The sequence below is a fragment of the Bubalus kerabau genome, chromosome 1 (genome assembly GCF_029407905.1).
Source record: "Bubalus kerabau isolate K-KA32 ecotype Philippines breed swamp buffalo chromosome 1, PCC_UOA_SB_1v2, whole genome shotgun sequence".
NCBI lineage: Eukaryota > Metazoa > Chordata > Mammalia > Artiodactyla > Bovidae > Bubalus > Bubalus kerabau.
In genome coordinates, this window is record NC_073624.1 from 199923104 (window position 1) to 199937658 (window position 14555).

Below are 14555 nucleotides of genomic sequence, written 5' to 3' on the forward strand. Positions count from 1 at the left end.
TAGGAAAAGGAGTTCGTCAAGGCTGTATATTGTCATCCTGCTTATTTAACTTATATGCAGAGTACATCATGAGAAACACTGGACTGGAAGAAACACAAGCTGGAATCAAGATTGCCGGGAGAAATATCAATAACCTCAGATATGCAGATGACACCACCCTTATGGCAGAAAGTGGAGAGGAACTCAAAAGCCTCTTGATGAAAGTGAAAGTGGAGAGTTAAAAAGTTGGCTTAAAGCTCAACATTCAGAAAACAAAGATCATGGCATCTGGTCCCATCACTTCATGGGAAATAGATGGGGAAACAGTGGAAACAGTGTCAGACTTTATTTTTCTGGGCTCCAAAATCACTGCAGATGGTGACTGCAGCCATGAAATTAAAAGATGCTTACTCCTTGGAAGGAAAGTTATGACCAACCTAGATAGCATATTCAAAAGCAGAGACATTACTTTGCCAACAAAGGTCCGTCTAGTCAAGGCTATGGTTTTTCCTGTGGTCATGTATGGATGTGAGAGTTGGACTGTGAAGATGGCTGAGTGCTGAAGAATTGATGCCTTTGAACTGTGGTGTTGGAGAAGACTCTTGAGAGTCCCTTGGACTGCAAGGAGATCCAACCAGTCCATTCTGAAGGAGATCAGCCCTGGAATTTCTTTGGAAGGAATGATGCTAAAGCTGAAACTCCAGTACTTTGGCCACCTCATGCGAAGAGTTGACTCACTGGAAAACTCTGGGAGGGATTGGGGGCAGGAGGAGAAGGGGATGACAGAGGATGAGATGGCTGGATGGCATCACTGACTCGATGGACGTGAGTCTGGGTGATGTCCAGGAGTTGGTGATGGACAGGGAGGCCTGGCGTGCTGCAATTCATGGGGCCGCAAAGAGTCGGACACGACTGAGCAACTGAACTGAACTGAACTGAAGATCACTCCTGTGGCTGTAGGCGGAATGGTTGGTGGTGTCAGTTCCTGGTGAAAGTGAAAGTGTGAGTCATGTCCAACCCTCTGTGAACCCATGAGCCCACCAGTCTCTCTGTCCATGGGATTCTCCAGGCAAGAATACTGGAATAGGTAGCCATTCCCTTCTCCAGGGTAGCTTCCCAACCCAGGGATCGAATCTAGATCTCCTACATTGCAGATAGATTCTTTACCGTCTGAGCCACCAGGAAACCTTCAATCCCTGGTATGCACCCAACAATTATGTATCTGTGAACTGCCATGCATTTGTGTCTTAATACAAAATAATCAGAAACAAAGGGTTCCAAGTTGATTCTCCAGCAGTATACCCAAGGACATCCAGATAATCTATCTGAATTCATCTGTAGACAAATATGTCTGGGTGGGGTTTGAGGAAATTTTTACCTGATATAGCCTCTATTCTCTGAGAACCAGGCATCAAGTTCATTTATTAAGAGTGAAACAGGTAGAGTTTGGGTTCTTGTTTCATGGTTAAAAATCTGACAAGCTCACTGAGTTAATCACAACAGGAAAGTGTGCTATTATCTGTGGTAACACAGGATTACTGAAGATTTCAGTGACCATGGCATCAGATTTATTCTTCAGTCTTCTGAGGGCAGCTTGAACCCTAAAGCTTTTAGGAGCACCCTGGGGGTTTCCCAACCTCAAGTATTAATTACATGACACTGAAAATGCCAAGTGGCCAAGGAACCTATTCTTTACTTCAGGATTAAGTTGTATCATATGAAACTGCTGATTTTGACAGATTTTAAACTTCAAAACTGGCAGTTTTACTTGGTTCAACCTAGTAAGGTTTTACATATATTGAGAAAGCCTCAAATATTTTGAAAACCAAATTTAGAGGCAAATTCACACCAAGAGATACTGCAGACAATCTCCTCAGCCAGAAAAAGTGGGGGTTTCTGCATTTTCAGTGCTCTCTCTCTCATTCTGAGACTGTTGAAGATGTTTCTACTGAAAAAGATCATCTCCTTGACCAAACTCTAATCAGGCTCCTCTGAGCTCTTTTTCGATGAGGCCTTGATTTCAGTCTTTCATGTTCATCTCTGCACTGTCCACTTTTAGCAAGAATCCTGCTGAATTAATTTAAGTTGAATCTCATCCCTTCATATGGGATGCCCATGTGGCTCAGTGGTAGAGAATCCACCTGTCAATGCAGGATACATGGGTTCAATCCCTGGGTCGGGAAGATCCCCTGGAGAAGGAAATGGCAACCCACTCCAGTATTCTTGGCTGGGAAATCCCATGGACAGAAGAGCTTGGTGGGTTACAGTTCATGGGGTCACAAAAGAGCTGGACGCAATTTAGTGGCTAAACACCACCACCACCCCTCCCTATCTGACCACCTTGGATCTCTGATTCGGTTCCTCTTCTCCCTCTTCCATCATCATTCCACAGTGATGTTTGGCCATCCTGGCCTACCTTCAGCAAGAATCCTTTGAGGTCAATTTAGCCAGAATTCGTCCTCCCACCTGATGTTTCCTCTGAGCAATTTTCCATCCACAGACTCCCATTCTGCTCCTTGACTACAAATTCCCACTTATCCTTGTATTCAGAGTGGAGCTCAATCTCTATCCTGCTACAAGACCCCACTGCAGTAGTCCCTACATCTACGGTAACAGCCTCCTGAGTAAAGTCAGCCTTACCGTTTTTTAACAATACTATAGCTGCTTCATGTTGATGTCTGGCAGAAACCAACTCAATACTGTAAAGCAATTATTCTTCAATTAAAAATAAATAAATACATTCTTTTTTAAAAAAATTTTATTTTATTTAACTTTACAATATTGTATTGGTTTTGCCATATACCAAAATGAATCTGCCACAGGTATACATGTGTTTCCCATCCGGAACCCTCCTCCCTCCTCCCTCCCCATACCATCCCTCTGGGTCGTCCCAGTGCACCAGCCCCAAGCATCCAGTATCGTGCATCGAACCTGGACTGGTGACTCGTTTCATATATGATATTATACATGTTTCAATGCCATTCTCCCAAATCATCCCACCCTTTCCCTCTACATTCTTAAAAAAGGGTCATGAATAATTTTTCTCTAACTCTGTGAACTGTGAGGAAGGGCAATTCAGCCCCATCAGAAGGTGAGGCTCTCCGTGAAAATCATGGGCTCCTGGTTAAGAGCGAATAGGGCATACAGCCCTGAGCATGCGCCTGTTATCGCGAGACCTCGAGTGCTGCTTGTTAGGGGTCCCACTCCGTGTACAGTCAGGCTCAAAGTGGTCCTCCGGGCAGATTGTGTGTTGAGAGACCTGCTGGGGACTTCTCACCCTCCAGTCTCCACAGATGGGTGAGCTGGGGGGCTGGGAGCAGGCTGGGGGCTGTGTCCTGCAGGCTCCAGAACCCTCGCCAAGGCCCCGCCCCCCCGGTTCTACCCAGGCGTGGAGGCAGCAGCAAACCTCTTCCCATCCCTGCCTCAGCAACCAGAGGGCAGTGGTGGTCTCCATGGGACACAGTCCTGGGGACCTGGCCACTGTTTGGGTGGCCTAAAGAGCCTGAGGGCCGGCTGAGTCCTGGGTGCCTGGCTCCCTCAGTGATGATGGCTGAGTAGGCTCTGGGGCCCTGGCTCAAGGGAGCTGCCAGCTGAGATCTGCCTCCTCAACCACTGAATGAATACTCCCGGGCAGGGAAACCAGCCTATTCAGGGTCCCCTCCTTTTAGCCAGGATCTGTACCTTGGAGGGAAAAAGTCGAGCCTTGGGACCTTGCCCTTTCTTGTCAGAACAGAGAATTATATTTGTTTTGGGGGAGATTTACAGGAACTCCAAGGAGTTTGGAGTTTTTAACGCATGAGCCACCTGTCCCCTTGTATAGCCCTGCAATACGCCTTTCTCTGCTTCACACTCTGAAGTTTTGGTATTGTTTGGCCTCACTGGGCATCAGACACATGGACTTGTGTACCACTAGTTAATTTCTCCATGTTGTTGACTATTACTGATCTTCCTCAATTAACTGTGGACCCAAAACCAGCCTCCTGTATGCTTTCAGCTGGACACTCTTAGGCCTGTGTGTAAAGCTCTAATTTTTGTCAAAACCAAGGCCAAATCCATTCTGCCTCTGATTTCTGTTTCCACGGTTTACTGCAAGTCTCTCAAGTCATCTGTCATTCCCCAAACTCTTGACCTCTGTGCCTGCCCTTCCTCCCCATATACTCACAGTTCTCTCTTCCCCTCCCTGCTAAGCCCTTCCAGGGTGCTCTTGGGAACTCCCTCTCAAGTGGTCTCCTTTCAAGTTCCTCCTCTTTTCAAGTGGCTGGGCAAGTCAGCCTGAATCCGGATGGACAGAGCTTTTAGCAACTTTGGTGTGGTTCTAACCCAACTCAGCTTTATCAGAAATTGTTCTAGAATTCCAGAATGTTCTCGAACTTCAATTCCAGCAATAGAACAAGGTCTATTTCTGGGTCTGACTCCCCCTGTAGGGGAAGGGTTAAGACTGGTACATCAGTGACTCCAGCAAAAACAGTTAGCTCATTAATATCCTCTCACCTCCTGCCATGTTCTATCCTAAAACCCCTCAGACTTTATTTCCCTTCTTGTTCTGCTTAAGGTCCATGGCACATCATTATATTAATTCTCTCAAAAACATCTTTGTCCCTTGCATTAAAAATATAATTTGATTGAAATAATAAATCTGTTATTATCCAGCTAAGGAAAGATTAAATCTAGGAATCCAATTTCTTCCTCATTTGAGAAAGAGAGAAATAGGCAGGCAGACAATCAGAGACAAAAATGGTAGCTGAAAGTAACTTTTTCTGCCAGAGTCTTGTATTCTTAGATAATATTCTCCATCTTCACACCATCTACTTAACGACGGGTGGTTTCACAATTTCCTGAGGTATTGCCTTTCACTTAAACACCAAACCCGGCAGCCAAGCCTTACTTTCTTCTTTCCCAGTGGTTTCTCCACTTTCAAAGTAGTTTGTGGCTAAGTCAGGGATCACCTTCCAAAATGATGAGAAAAGTAGGAGCACAACTTAAATTGGTTTGGGGCCCAGAGGTCTCAATGTCTAGAGTTCCTAAACTTCTCTGTGGTTGAAAATTATGCTTATGGCAAATCATTGCCAAGGTGTCAAATGAAAAATTCTAAGAAGCCTAAGCATTTCAGGGTACTGGATAGGTTACAGGGAAGGGATGTGCCTATATTCTGGCTAAAGATTTCTCTAATGCTATCACAAAGCCAGTATGCCTTAAACTGATCCCTTTTGACTATTAATAAAATATTTGACACAAGAAAATTGACACAAGGCAATAACTCTCTGCCCTTTAATCATACTTTGTAATCAACATTGTAAGGAACTGGGCACACTTTGGGGTACAATGTAGGATGGGGAAAGCTGCAAATGGAAGGTGGGTCATTTCTAGCCTATTTCCCTCCTTGTTCTTACTTCCACTCCACTGTTGGTACTGGCAGAGAGGTGATATAATTAGAAATCTTGTCTATAGCAGAGAACACTGTTTATTAAAATTCAAGCATTTCTTCCCAACTAGAACCTGCTTATCAGACTCTTGTTGGAGTTGGGTGTGGCCATGAGTTTGAGTTCAGGACAGTCAAATCAGAGGACATGTGGTGCTGTATCTGGGCCATGGCTTTGTAAGAAGAATTGTGCTGCTTCCTGACTTTCTCTTTTCACTGGCTGATGCAAAAGATGGTAAGGACCTAGGGAAGGGCAGAGTCCACAAAACACCATGTGCAGAAGAACCCTCACCAACCAGGAGTCCTTGGTTGGATTCTTTCATGAACAAGAGAGAAAATTCTATCATATTTGTCCTTATACATTTTTATCTCTGTGGCCTAGCCTGCCTGAACTCATTCAATACGTTCATCAAATACACTTAACTCCTCATAAAGGTGTAACAGATCTCTTGCACTTATTCAAGAATATGTATAAACAATGAAATATTAGGTATAGAAAAATAAGCAATACCATTTGCAGCAACATGGATGGACCTAGGGGGCTTTCCAGGTGGTGCTAGTGGTCAAGAACCCACCTGCCAGTGCAGGAGACCTAAGAGATGCAGGTTCGATCCTTGGGTCGGGAAGATCCCCTGGAGGAGGAAAGCACTACCCAATCCAATATTCTTGCCTGGAGAATCCCTTGGACAGAGGAGCCTGGCAGGCTACAGTCCATATGGCCACAAAGAGTTGGACATGACTGAAGCGACTAAGCACTATGCATGGATGGACCTAGAGGTTATTGTACTAAGTGAAGTCAGACAGAGAAAGACAAATATCATATGATATAACTTTTATGTGGAATTTACTTTTAAAAATGATATAAATGAACTTATTTACAAAACAGAAACAGACTTACAAATATTGATAATAAGCTATGGTTACCAAAGGGGAAAAGTGTGGTGGCCGAAGGGATAAACCAGGAGCTTGGAATTAACATGCACACACTACTAAATATGTAAGATAGATAACCAACAAGGGCCTACTGTATAGCACAGAGGACTCTACTTAATATTCTGTGATAACCTATATGGAAAAAATCTGAAAAAGAATGAACATATGTATATGCATAACTGAATCATTTTGCAGTACACCTGAATCTAACACAACACTGTAAATCAACTATACTCCAATAATTTTTTTTTTAGAGACAGCTATTCAAAGGGAAGAAATGCATTCTGAACTCCAAAAAAATAGACTATTTTGTTCAGCTTGAAAACAAAACCACTGGCCCATCTGTGTTCGAGAATTTTCAAGACTCCAGTTCTTACCATTTTAGTCCTGCCATTCACAACACTCACACTGGACTATTTATTCTGTATGACCATGCACATTTTAAAAGCTCAGATTTCACTCTCAGCTTTATATTCCTCATTTCAAATGTGTTTAGTTGTTTCAGAACGACTGTTGCTGAACCTGTTTAGGTTTGTAGTAATCCAATCCAAAAAGGGAAGATGTTTGTGTAACCATGGTACATATTATCTTTTATAGATATGGCCTCCTCGGCCCAAACCAGAGTGTGTGTAAAGCTCTACTTTTTGTCAATTGCCTAATTATCATGTTTTATTTGTATCTGATTTGGTGAATTTTGAGGAATGAGAAAAGGGAGGAATATGAGAGCTATAAAACCCTAGTCAGGATCCCCTTTATTCAACTCAAAAGGGCATGGAAACTTCTTGCTATAACCTCAGGTAACATGAGACCTTTTTGCTTAGAACATGGGCTAAGCTAATGAATGTATGACCAACAGCCACATCTGTGAAGCTCTTTATGGCTTACATGATCTTACTTAATCTTCACAAAAATCGTGGAAGATAGTTGGGAGGGTATTTTGATTCTGGGATTCCTTTTGAAGGAACTGAGATGCAGAGAAAATAAGTGATGAACCTGAGGAACTGTGAGTATAACACAGGTGGCCGGTGTCCACAGCCTTTGTCTTTTGCGTTACATGATACAGTGATTCTTAGTGTCAAAGTGTACCATTCACATTTATGTCCTGTGGCATCATTTTCTCTAAGATGGGGGATCTGCCCAAGCTGATTTCCAAGGTTCCTTCAGTTTATGTGTTTTATGACTACATTCTGCTATCTGCTTTCATATAAAAAAAAGTTTCTAGGTTTCCATTATCCTGAAGGCTTAAGGTTTTCTATTCTGCTAATTCTGTTTTCCCAATGTTGAAATGGGTTCAAGTTTTATGTACCGAAGAGCCCCTTCTTCATTTCTCTTCACTCAACATTGATTTCATGCCCTTAAATACATTATGTTTGAAGCTGTGATTTTCCCCTGGAATTGAGCCAGGGACAAAGTTAATCTCAGCCCATTACGCTACTAATGCTCAGTTTCACCTCAGGATGTTTTCCAAAGTACTTAGAACTCATTATCTCTTATAGTACTTAGCAGTTTACCAAGTTTCTACTTTGTTTAAAATTAGTGTGACCATATAATTTATTATCTTAACCAGAATACTTGTTTAAGTGGGAAAGGAGGCTCTTTTAATAACTGATCTGGGACAACTGGCATTAACTAGGACTGTCCCAATCAAATGGGCACATATGTTCACCCAGTTACAAGGCATCACTTGTGGTGCAGGAGGGTGTGCCCTGGCTCTAAAATCGATCACTAGTTCCCTCCCATGTTATTATCGATATTTGCACCCAATTATTGCTTCTCATGTCTTTTATCACCATGTATAAGAATGTGTTTATGTGCTTAAAAATAACTGCACTTCTCATGCAGTTTTCATTCCATAAAACAGGAACTAACACCTAGGACAGCATTTAACACATAGAAGGTGCTCAATAAATGTTTGTTAGATGAAGGAATAAACAGATAGCTTCCAACCCAAAGACATCTGATAGATTATTCAGAAGATCTCAAAATAAATACGGTTTTTGCAAAGGAAATAAAAATGCCAGGGACTGGGCTGCTTGGGTAGATTTCAGACCTAAACACAGCTGCTTTGTATTTTTGGTGTGTGGAGTAAGCCCCACCATCTACCTCTCCAGTGGCATAGTAGTAGGTGTTATGCTGGGAAGCGTTCAAGTTCAGTAGTGTCTCAAAATGAATTTATAGCAAATATAAAGGTATAATGCGGTTGTTTTCCTCTTCATGTGGAATGGAGCCAGAAAGTGGTTTTCTGGCTACACTCTGAGCTTCCTCACCACCTCTCACCCGCCAACCAACCATGGGGCAGGCAGGATTTTGGGTGCACAACAAGGCTTCAGGGGTCATTCATCACTGGCCCATGATCAGCAACAAAATTCTGCCAGATCAGTAAAAACTGGTAAGGTTTTAGAGGACTGACTCATATGGACTGAACTCAGAAGAGCCCAGTTAATAAACTGGAATGCCAACTTGAAAATGTACAAAGAAAATCGAACCTAGAGAACCAGAACATTCGTGTGTACTGGTCAGCACAATCTCTTCTATGGAGAAATGTGAATGAGTGCCCAAAGCAGCATGGTATCAAGCCTTGAAAGTGTGGAGTGCTAGGTCCTCCAGGGATGAAAATAATGTCAGGTACTTGGGAGGGTCAACTTGCAGAAATACTCAAGTCTACTCTTTGAAGAACCTTCCCTCTTGTACAGAGTCAGATAGGGAAAATATTTATAATTTTAAGATGTGATTTAAAATTGTTTGTAATACTGCGTACAATAAACTATGGTAAGATTTTAACATAAATGGGAAAGGCCGGAGGGGGAAAAAATAGGAGTTTGGGATTAACAGATATGCACTACTATATGTAAAATAGGTAACCAACAAGGACGTACTGTATAGCCCAGGGAACTATATTCAATATCTTATAATAACCTATCACAGAAAAAAATCTGAAAAAGAATATATATATGAAGTGTTAGTCACTCAGTCATGTTTGACTATTTGCAATCCCATGGACAGTAGCTCACCAGGCTCCTCTATCCATGGGATTCTCCAGGCAAGAATACTGGAATAGGTAACCATTCCCTTCACCAGGGAATCTTCCTGACTGGGGGGATCAAACCCTGACCTCTTGTGTTGCAGGCAGATTCTCTACTGTTTGAGCCACCAGGGAAGCCCAAAAATGAATAAACACACACACACACACACACACACACACACATATATATATATATATATATAATGAAACTTTGAGCCATGCTGTGTAGGGCCACCCAAGATGGACAGGTCATGGTGGGGAGTTCTGACAAAACGTGGTCACCTGGAGAAGAGAATGGCAAACTGCTTCAGTATTCTTGCCTTGAGAACCCTAAGAGCAGTATGAAAAGGCAAAAAGATAGGACACTGAAAGATGAACATCGGTAGGTGCCCAATATGCTACTGGAGAAAAGTGGAGAAATAACTCCAGAAAGAATGAAAAGATGGAGCCAAAGCAAAAACAATACTCAGTTGTGGATGTGACTGATGATGGAAGTAAAATCCGATGCTGTAAAGAACAATATTGCATAGGAACCAGGAATGTTAGGTCCATGAATCAGGGTAAACTGGAAGTAGTCAAACAGGAGATGGCAAGAGTGAACATTGACATTTTAGGAATCAGTGAACTAAAATGGACTGGAATGGGTGAATTTAACTCACATGACCATTATATGGGCAAGAATCCCTTAGAAGAAATGGACTAGCCATCATGTCAACAAAAGAGTCTGAAATGCAGTACTTGGATGCAATCTCAAAAATGACAGAATGATCTCTATTCATTTCCAAGGCAAACCATTCAATATCGCAGTATCCAAGTCTATGCCCTGACCAGTAATGCTGAAGAAGCTGAATTTGAACAGTTCTTTGAAGACCTACAAGATCTTTTAGAACTAACACCCAAAAAAGATGTCCTTTTCATTATAGGGGACTGGAATGCAAAGGTAGAAAGTCAAGAAACACCTGGAATAACAGGCAAATTTGGCCTTGGAGTACAGAATGAAGCAGGGCAAAGGCTAATAGAGTTTTGCCAAGAGAATGCACTGGTCATAGCAAGAGCCCTCTTCCAACAACACAAGAGAAGACTCTACACATGGACATCACCAGATAGTCAACACCGAAATTAGATTGATTTTGTTCTTTGCAGCCAAAGATGGAGAAGCTCTATACAATCAGCAAAAACAAGACTGGGCACTGGCTCAGACCATGAACTCCTTATTGCCAAATTCAGACTTAAATTGAAGAAAGTATGGAAAACCACTAGGCCATTCAGGTATGACCTAAATCAAATCCCTTATGATTACACAGTGGAAGTGACAAATAGATTTAAGGGACTAGATCTGTTATACAGAGTGCCTGATGAACTATGGATGGAGGTTCGTGACATTATACAGGAGGCAGTGATCAAGACCATCCCCATGAAAAAGAAATGCAAAAAGGCAAAATGGTTGTCTGAGGAGGACTGACAAACAGCTGAGAAAAGAAGAGAAGCTAAAGGCAAAGGAGGAAAGGAAAGATACATTTGAATGCAGAGTTCCAAAGAATAGCAAGGAGAGATAAAGCCTTCCTCAGTGATTAATGCAAAGAAATAAAGGAAAACAATAGAATGGGAAAGACTCGAGATCTCTTCAAGAGAATTAGATACCAATGGAGCATATCATGCAAAGATGGGCACAATGATGGACAAAAATGGTATAGACCTAACAGAAGCAGAAGATATTAAGAAGAGGTGACAAGAATACACAGAATTATACAAAAAAGATCTTCATGACCCAGATAACCACAATGGTGTGATCACTCACCTAGAGCCAGACATCCTGGAATGCAAAGTCAAGTGGGCCTTTGTTCATCACTATGAACAAAGCTAGTGGAGGTGATGGAATTCCAGTTGAGCTCTTTTAACTCCTAAAAGATGATGCTGTGAAAGTGCTGCACTCAATATGCCAGCGAATTTGGAAAACTCAGCAGTGGCCGCAGGACTGGAAAAGGTCAGTTTTCATTCCAATCCCAAAGAAAGGCTATGCCAAAGAATGTTCAAACTACTACAGAATTGCACTCATCTCACACACTAGCAAAGTAATGGTCAAAATTCTCCAAGCCAGGCTTCAACAGTATGTGAACCGTGAACTTTCAGGTGTTCAAGCTGGATTTAGAAAAGGCAGAGGAACCAGAGATCAAATTGCCAGCATCTGTTGGATCATCAAAAGAGCAAGACAGTTTCAGAAAAACTTCAACTTCTGCTTTATTGACGACGCCAAAGCCTTTGACTGTGTGGATCTCAGCAAACTGTGGAAAATTCTTAAAGAGATGGGAATACCAGACTACCTTACCTGCCTCCTGAGAAATCTGTATGCAGGTAAAGAAGCAACAGTTAGAATGGGACATGGAACAACGGACTGGTTCCAAATTGGGAAAGGAGTATGTCCAGGCTGTATTTTGTCACCTTGCTTATTTAACTTAAATGCAGAATACATCATGAGAAATGCCGGGTTGGATAAAGTATCAGCTGGAATCAAGATTGCTGGGAGAAATCTCAATAATCTCAGATATGCAAATGACACCAATCTTATGGCAGAAAACAAAGAACCAAAGATCCTCTTGATGAAAGTTAAAGAGGAGAGTAGAAAAAGTTGGCTTAAAACTCATCATCCAGAAAACTAAGATCATGGCATCTGGTCCCATCACTTCATGGCAAATAGATGGGGAAACATGGAAACAGTGACAGACTTTATTTTTTTGGCTCCAAAATCACTGCATATGGTGACTGCAGCCATGAAATTAAAAGACACTTACTCCTTGCAAGAAAAGCTATGACCAGCCTAGACAGCATATTAAAAACTAGAGACATTACTTTGCCAACAAAGGTCCATCTAGTCAAGCCTATGGTTTTTTCCAGTAGTTATGTATAGATGTGAGAGTTGGACTATAAGGAAAGCTGAGTGCTGGAGAATTGATGCTTTTGAACTGTGGTGTTGGAGTAGACTCTTGAGAGTCCCTTGAACTGCAAGGAGATCCAACCAGTCTGTCTTAAAGGAAATCAGTCCTCAATATTCATTGGAAGGACTGATGATGAAGCTGAAACTCCAATACTTTGGCCACCAGATGTGATGAGCTGACTCATTTGAAGACTCTGATGCTGGGAAGGTAGGAGAAGGGGACAACAGAGAATGACATAGGACAACAGAGGATGAAATCAGCGACTCGATGGACATGAGTTTGAGTAAGCTTGGAAGTTGGTGATGGACAGCCTGTTGTGCTGCAGTCCATGGGGTCATAAAGAGTCTGACACAAATGAGTGACTGAACTTAACTGAATATATATATATACATACAGTTGAATCACTTTGCTGTACACCTGAAACATTGTTAATCAAGTATACCTTAATAGAAAAAAGAAAGTGAGATCCAATAAGGAAAAAAAAAAAAAAGGGTGGAGATAATTTGATGTTTGCATGGAAAATACATGTCTGTGAAATCCTGGATGCTTGACAGAGGCAGGTTGTAAATCTAAGCCTGTGCTTTCCAGTAGCCAGGATGGAGAAAAAAACTGATCGATTCTTCCTCTCCAGTTCCCATTTATCATCTCCTCATGCCTGACATGTTACCAAATAACTGACTAATTAAGTTATATCCTCGTTTCAAAGACTGGATTGGATTGGAAGAGCACCTAGTTTTTCCAGGTACAGATTTACATATTGTCTCCTAGGGAAGGTACTTCTGCATACCAATAACTTAATCCTTTCTTCAGTTCAGAGGGTGCTTGTTTCTTCACATTATTTCCAAGCTTGTCCTACTTTGAAAACAGAGTCCTATGTACTGACTCTAAAAAAATCACTTAAGAATAATTATAAAGGCATGATGTAGTCTTAGCTAAAGTATGATCAGCTAAGCTTTCTGATATGTAAACCATTTTCTCTTTTAAGGAAGAAACACTTTATTCCCCTACCACATGTACATCTTGGCCTAATATAATCGGGGCAATACCTGGGTTCATTTCTTTTCTACATGATGATTGAGTGCTGCTCCTATCATGATTACTCAATACTTTCAGCTCCTTCTTAAAACATGATCTGGACCATGAGAAAATCCTGTTTTCCTAGAGTAGTGGTCTTCACCTGTGGTCCTTCTCCTCTGCTCTCCCCCATCTGGATGAGCCGCACTGCTGTGTGATTTGAGTATATGCCATGCTCCTCAGGTGTGCGGGGGTTGTAACTAAGTTGAAAAATCACTGCCATAGACAACACTACTTGGGTAAAGAATGACATTTTTAACAATGAAGTCATCTTAACTCAGCCATTAACCGAGACTCCGTAATGTTTTTGTTTTAGCGAGCTTGTTCTTAGAACCATACTTGTGTTATTGTGACCTAAACTATGTTTGAAAAGAAAATTACCAAAAATCCATAGCCCTTCAAGCTTTGATACTGAATTTTAAAGCTATATATGTACAGATACAGACAAAGAACCAGGAAAAGTCCAGCAGCAAAATAAAGAAAACTCTATGGCATAAACCTATTTGAAAATATGTCATGGAGGAGGTGACATATTGCTAACTTCCCAAGCCAAGGGCAGATAACAATCTTCATAAGGTTCAGGGATTGCATTCAATTAGGCATCCGATAATTCCATCCCTCATTAGAGATAATCAGTGTCTGGATTGATAGATGCTTCTAAAATTTTGGCTAGAATTAGGCAGAAGAAACTAGTCAAGAATTATAGAAAAATCATGAGCAAATTATTTAGTAAAACATTCACAGCCAGCTTACACATAAAAATGCCCCTTTCTTCTACCTTACTCCAGGGTCAGGTCTTATTTATGAGGATTTTTGACTTTAAAACAATTGTACTGGAGGCAAAATGTAATTTGAAAGATCTAATTTATAAAAAAATTAACCCTGCATAGATACATATTTTTATGTTTAATATTCTTATTTAGCAAATTATGATATTACAGCTTGTAAGGAAGGGAGCATGAACTTCTCCAAAGCCTAAACTCTAAACTATTTTGTTATATGGCTATAAAAAACACAGGGGTGTGTGTAGGGGTGTGTGTGTGTATGTGTGTGTGTGTGTGTTTGTGTGCGTGCACATGCGCACGTGTGTGTAATTTGCTAGGACTACAGTCTGTGCCTTTAACTGAATTCTCACAGAGTTTGTAACTTTCAAAGGGGTAAGATTTACTATTTTACTGGCCAGTTTGGAAATCGT